A 7,682-nucleotide genomic window follows, 5' to 3' on the forward strand; every position below is an offset into this window, starting at 1 on the left:
TTATTTTCCCATCTTTCCAGTGTTTTAATTTATTTTCATACACTAAATAAAAACATCTGTTATATTGTTGCTTGTGCTTTTTTAGTAGACTGAAATATCGTGAGTCATATTGTTTTTATCCTGGAAGTGTCTTTATGTATTGTGGTATATTTTTGTCATATCGTCCAATTCTACTTGCTTCTTTAATCTATCTCTCTCAGATCATTTCCTATAAATGAACACATGCCCATATCTTCATATACTTGCTTCAAATAAAGGCTCTGGGTTACTGATCAGAAGGTCAGGGGTTCAAGCCCCAGCACTGCTAAACTCCCAATGTTGGGCCCTTGAGCAAGGCCCTTAACCATATCTGCTCCAGGGGTGCTGTATGATGGCTGACCCTGCACTCTGACTGACCCCAGCTTCCTAACAAGCTGGAAAATGCAAACCATTTTCATTTGCACCGTGGTGGCTCAACAGTTAAGGCTCTGGGTTATTGCTCAGAAGGTCAGAAGTTCAAGCCCTAGCACCACCAAGCTGCCATTGTTGGGCCCTTGAGCAAGGCCCTTAACTATATCTACGTATCATGGCTGACCCTGTGCTCTCACCCCAACTTCCTAACAAGCTGGGAAGAAGAATTTCACTCTATATTACAATGTATAATGTGACAAATGAAGGCTTCTTCTTCGGAAATAGAATAGGTTTTTGTAGCAAGGTATTATAAACCTGTATTTTCAAATTTAAATCCAAACTGGAGCTATATTAACTATATAGTTATATTAACATCTGCATAACCTAGTTCAAGGTTCAAACCTTGAGAGCTGGGGCCTAAAGAATTGCAATAAGGAAAAAAAGTGATTCCGGTTGTCCAAGATGGTTGGAAATCACCGCTGGCATCATAAAGCGGATTCTTTTCTTAAACCAGCATGTTCCAAAGTGTTTTTCCACCTATAATTTGCCAGTTGATTGACTTTCCCAATGTTTTTTTTTATTATTAATTAAAGAAAATCATGTTCAGTTTATAGACAATGTTGATCAAATCTGAGAAACAAGTTAGTTCCTTTCATCACTTTTAACAGCTATATACAGATACCCAAGTTACAGAGAACCCAGAGAGCATGAAGTCCTCTGTCCTGAAGACTTTCCTGCGGTGGAAAACTCACCTAATCTTACAAAGTGCTGACACTGGAGACTCCTTCCATGAATGTTAAATAAACATCTCCTAAAGATTTCAATGAGTAGATGTTTTTCTTTGTTAAATAACACAATGTTTTGAAAACCGTTAATTATTAGTTTTAGATTATGTGGAGTATCTGGTATACAAGTCCCTGTTAATAACCTGTTCAACAGCGCTGTGGTAGGGAAATAGATCTCTGGTGATATTACAGAGCTTTTTGTCTGGAATTGCATTTTAGACTAACATTATTCATCACTACAGAATCTCAGTATCAAGATCTTTATTTTTTTTCCCCCACTGGGTCATTGCTATAAGCGCAGTTTTCTTCGTTGTGTCTACAGTAACGCCCTTATTGTGGCAGCCTGTCTGTGATAACACAAAGCACTTACTGTCACTGAAGATCTAGTTCAATTGGCTTTCACTTGACAGTGAGAGATCCTTCACATAAATACCCTCGTTTAAAAAGGCAACATGGAGCGAAAGCCAGAAACGGCCCTGAAACTGATCTTGTTATCTAATTAGAGTCTCTCTTTTTGGTATCAATGTTTTATCGAATCACTGCACAAAGATAATAGTGCAAACACAATCGTTCCTTTGGGGAAAACGATTCCTTTTATACGTGATAAATCCAGTTTTCATAATCTGATCTCTCTTGAATTAAAGTAATCCTAGATTATCCAAAACAACGCACTGAATTAGCAGCTCAGGTCACAGGGATTAATCCTGAACCAACAGGCAACAAAACATAACGTGAAGATGAAGTGTAATGCCGTAAAACAGCTTGTGGGTCAGAAAGGAACATAAATACGCAGACACAAAACCACATTTGCTAATGAAGTTAGGCTGCGGAAGAAGATCCAGCCTATTAACTGACACATTCCCTCCATTTTAATGACAATCGCACACGATTCGATTAATTCCTTTTGTTATACGTTCACACACGCTTTCACCCCCAGCCTCATTTTCCATCACGTTTATGGACTGTTCAAGTCGGAGGAATTCCACCGGTATGGCTTCGGTCTTGTTACTGCTGTCGGAAATTCATTACTAGAACCTAATGACATTCCTGGTGTGGATTCTACATCAAGGAGGAATGCGAAAACATCTTTTTCATCAGATATCCTTCACCCATCATATTAAATACATACACTGCTATCCAATATATGCATCAGAACCTAAAGAGGTGGGTTCAGCAGGAGTTTTTTTTTTTCTTCTTCTTCTTCCCTTCTTAGGTCAGCTCTCTATTTCTGTGTTTGTTCTTTCCCTGAATGATGTTTTTCATTGTGTCCCTAAACACTTCGACAGCACTGTGGATGGTCGATATTTTCTGTCTTGCGAGACCTGTTTTAACTCGATCGCTCACAGCAGTCTTCTTCGGAGTTGAAAGCTGTTCGTTGATTCTTTTAAGTCATCAGACATCTTTAAAAAAAAAAAAAAGAAGAAGAAGAAGAAGAAGAAGAAGAAGCATCCATCCATCCATCCATCCATCTTCTATAGCGCTTTATCCTTTTCAGGGTCACGGGGAAACCTGGAGCCTATCCCAGGGAGCATCGGGCACAAGGCGGGGTACACCCTGGACAGGGTGAAGAAGAAGCACATTTTAATAAATAAATTAACTGGAAAATGTTAACAGGGATACAAAATCCAGAGTATGTCTATTAATATTAACTACTGACTCGAAATGTGTAATAGTTTCAGTTTCTATTTAAATTCCAAAGCTGTTTTTTTTTTTTGGATAAGTCGAAATTCACGATTTAAGCAGGACTGCTACACACTAAGTTGGGATGGAAAGTGCATATACTGTACACGTGGAAGTCCATTTGTCGATCAATGCTAACTGCAATTACAGTGTGTGTGTGTGTGTGTATATATATATATATATATATATATATATATATATATATATATATATATATATAATAAAAGGGTTTCACAGGAAAAAAAAGTGAACATTCCATTGTCCATGTGAATAAAATTAGTATGTTTTATGTGACATTGTCATGGTCATTTGTGGCTGGCATGTTCAGGGCTGCCTGCTGGGAGCAGCTCTCTGGATCTGGTGGCCAGTTGTGCTGCCAGCCTGCTCTGCTTTTACACACACACACACACACACACACACACTAAACAGACACCATGTGTGAAATTCCCAGGATTCATTGGCTACACAGATGAATCAGAGGCCTGCATGGCCTCTCGAGCACTTCGAAGACCTGCAGGGCAGGATTACCAAACCATCTGCTAATAACTATCAAAGCATTGCAAAAGTCAGAGTGCCGATGTACAGAGGAAGATATGCAGCTGATTATGCATGTATCCGAAGCACCTTACATGTAGGGGTGGGACATATAATTTTAGAAAGATGTCACACTAAGATATTTGAAGACATTTCATACTAACAACAGTATTAACCAGCTTAAAACCTGTGATAACAGCTCCTCGACGGTCTGCTGTTTTCCTTTATTAAACCCTCTAAATTAAACCCTTTAGATTTTTGAGTTTTTTCAATTTTAAAATTCAATCAATTCAATTAAAATGTCAAATGAGTATCTGGTCCGAAACTCCTATCATTCCATGTTTAAATGGTGTTTTAAATGGTTGCTGATTACGCGAAGACTCTGCTGTATTTACTTAAGCCAAATGTTCTCAATATGCCAGAACACAAGTTCAGTTAGCAAGCGATGCTTACTGTAATTACAGTGTAATATAAGTCCCAGCAAGTCTTTTCCTTATAATTTACCGGCATATCTGAGGCAAATGTAGATATTTTAGACAATGTTGACTTGTTTCCACTGACACTGTGCCTCTACATGTCTGTTTAAAAGCCTCTGGCTATGTGCTAGCTAGCTAAAACATGAGTCTCACTCAGGAGCTAGCTTATGCTCAGTGTTTATATTCCCAGTTGCTTACTGCAGCAATAATGTTCTCACAACTTCAATAGCAGGTGGTTCATGTTTAATTTCCTGTAAACACACCATTACTTGTGACATAAGTTGTGACAGGACAGTTATTTCTTAATACATAGAAGTCTGGTTAGCAATATTTTTAATAACAGTAATTGTAATAACAGTGTTATTTTAGCCATAGTGAGCCTTTTCTTTATAATTTTCCACCACATTTGAGGGAAATGTGGATATTCCAGGACATTTTGCCTTGTTTCCACTGTCACTGTCCCTCTACATGTCTGTGTAAAAGGCTTTGGCTACATGCTCACTAGCTACAGCTGTAGTCTCAGTCCATAGCTAGCTTATGCTCAGTGTTTGTATTGGCTAGATGCTTAGCAACAGTAGTCTCACAACTTTAACCACTTGCATGGCAAGCGTTCATATTTACTTTCCATTTAAACACACTATTATTTCAGCTTTATGTAGCGCTCCAACTGAAGATAGTCTACTTTGGGATAATAAATGAAAAATTGGTATACTTGTCTGTGGTACATCCGTGAAGCTCTGTTCTCAATTACAGCAGTGAGTTATTAGACTTATAATAGAAGGTCAGGGAATCAGACACAGTGTTTATCTCATGAACAATCGGTGCCATAGCCTTACAATTAGTGTCAGACTGAGCGCCATGTGCTAATGCTATAAGCCCACATGTCACATTCAGTTGCAGGAATGTGATATGTCCAGTTCATAAAACTTCCTCAGTTCAGTCAGTGGCTTTGTTTTTGTTTGATTTTCCCGAGAGCACAGACATTTGCTTATGCTAAAAGCGAATGCCCTACTAAACCAGATATAGCAGTCTGACTGCTGCAGTCTAATCCAAACTGAAAGGCAGAACAAATCCTGGTCCAGACAAACTCTGTGTGTATGTGTGTGTGTGTGTGTCTTATGGGAGTTGATCAGCACTGTATACGTAACTCTGACCACATCCCACAAGTGGAAAAAGAGCTCTTGTCCTTCTCCTGCAGACTGGAGCCAGAGAAGCAGAGGTCTGGAAGGCAAGGAGAGCACCGGTGTCTGGTTGCATCTGGAAGAGGAGTGAACGGAAAGAGAAAAGCGTAGGAAGACAAACAGGTCCAGCGCCGCCATGTAGCCTTTTTGGCAGAATCGGTTAGATGGCTGTTTACAAGCTGCATAAAGGAGCCCACTGTTCCACAGCTTCACTATGTGTTCTTTTAAGATAGAGAGGGAAAAAAAACAAGAAAGGGTCAGCCCACTGCTGAACTCCTCCCTGGCTAAATACTGCACACACATACACACAGTCCCAAGCAAAATACACACCTTTTACTGTATGCTATCTCAAACTTTAAAGAGCAATTGGCCATGACTACATTTTTGCTAGCGTAATTCAAACACACATTGGTCCATTCATTCCCAAGCAGCACTCGAGAGCCCTGATGGACTGGCCCATTCATTTCCACTTGAATCGCCTCTATTCCTTACGCATTCCTTATAGCACGAGGTTGAAACAGGACCATTGTAAATACCCTAGTGTAAAGTGATCTCATTGCAGAAAGCAAAGACTGGGAGGTGCAGTTATACTTAAAAAGAGCCTTTTAAGGTCTTTACTGAATGTCTTTGAGGCTGTTGTGGGAAAACATTATTCGCTTGAATTGCTTCTGTGTCTCAGCATAATGATTTGTGCACTGCTAGCAGAATTGCTCCATCCATATGGCACTCTGCGTGGAGCACTCGTCCTGAAAACATCAGTGCAAATTAAAACTCACACAGTTTTCCCCCAAATGTAATCAGTCAACCAAGGCATTTTTGGTCGCCAACATTTGTTTCGTTAATTTTTCACGAAACCTATGAGGATGATGTGGTTAAGTGAGCCAAGTTTTGGAATGTAGCTGAGGACTGGAAATTTATGTCACCCAAAATCTTTTCCGTTGAGGCTAAAATCTTCATTTGTCTATTACAAAAAATATCATTAAGCGCTGTAATCTCATTCAAATCTCACTGGAAGAGCTTTACAAAGGTATATAAGGAATTTATATAGCGAATGACTGCTCCTATAACATGGCCAAATTAGCAAGTCTACTTCATGTTACTGAAGAAATGGATTCAGTTTAGGCAGATATTTATGGGAAAACGTTTGGGTGAGATATACATCGATTACTAATGGACATTATATCCATTAAATGGAGAATTTCTTCAGCAAAGTATTCCTTTAACAATGGCATTTTGAATTCAGTAAGTTTTTCAGCTAACAAGTTAGCTTTTTCAGCTAACTTACAGCTAACTTGGGCTTATACTGCAGTTTGACCTTAAATTACACCAACCCAACTAAGTCCTGCGAGGAGGTTAACGTTAGAGAAATCGATCAACCTGTCCTTTAACATGCTGGACTTTAAACACAAATACTCTTGTGCACAGAATCAGTCCTGCTAAAGAGTTTCCTGCTTTCTATCATCTTACAACCTGTTGATTAGATGCTGTTGTTTGATGTATCCCTTAGTTATGCTAATCGTAAATTGCGTCTGTCTCTCTTTTTTCCCTTCACAATGGAAATCAGCTATTTGGTGAGCGTTTTCTCGCGCAATCGTTTCAGCTCGGCTTTACTGAAAAGAACCTTTGATGTTTGCCAACTGATAAGAGCAGACAAATAAAGTGGAGTAGATTCAAAGAGAGGCTGTATTTCACACACTGTTAAATTTCTCCCACTTCAACCAGGCGATGTAAATCTTATCTTAGAAAAGCATCACTTTATTTGAATAGAAGCTACATGCTCGCTATGAGTGTTGTCATTTGTTATCTTATCAGCTGTGGTTTTGAAAGAGGAAGGTAAACGTCATTGCCTGCCTCTGTGAGCTCTGTGTAATTGCCATTTTGGTGTAGATACGAGACCTTACATAACCTTTTGTTGGTTAAAACGCCATGACTATAAACAATTTTTGACCCGTCCTGTATCATGTATGAAAATATTTTACACCACGTTCCTTTGAGAAGACTAAACTGATTAACAATAGTCCGTGCTAGTGACCTGAAGGCTCTCAAAGAGCCACTCTGTGTAAGTCAAGAAACATCCCTAACCCTCAACTTCAGAATTATTGGCACCCTTCAAAAAATAAAATGTGGTCCTGGGTCCAAGGGAACATTAATTGCATCATGAATTCCACTTACACCAGGACCTTTTAACCCAAACCATGGTTACCCTTGGCAGGAGTTTTTAAAAAATGACAAACTTTCAAACATATGAGAGAACACAAAGTGGAAGTGGGGAACACAAAGTCGATATTTTCATCTTAGTCTCTAGATTGGAAACTTAATTAAACCCTGTGGTCTGAACTGAATCCCAGAGCTAAGAATAAAATGTCCTGAGTGCAGGAATGGTCCAAGATTCTCTTTGTATGTCTCTATCCTTATTAAAATTACAGGAAGAATCTCAGTTACAGTGCCCTACACTAATATTGGCACCCTATTTTGTATAAGCTTTTGATCTTTTGTTACAAAAAAATCACAAAAATACTCTTCTCTCATGGATATCAAACAATTGCAAACACAACACAGGTTTACCCAAATATCTTTTTTAAATATAAGTCTGCAACAATTATTGGATGTTGTTGAATTCATATGAGAATAATATA

Source organism: Ictalurus furcatus, chromosome 20 (genome assembly GCF_023375685.1).
Source record: "Ictalurus furcatus strain D&B chromosome 20, Billie_1.0, whole genome shotgun sequence".
NCBI lineage: Eukaryota > Metazoa > Chordata > Actinopteri > Siluriformes > Ictaluridae > Ictalurus > Ictalurus furcatus.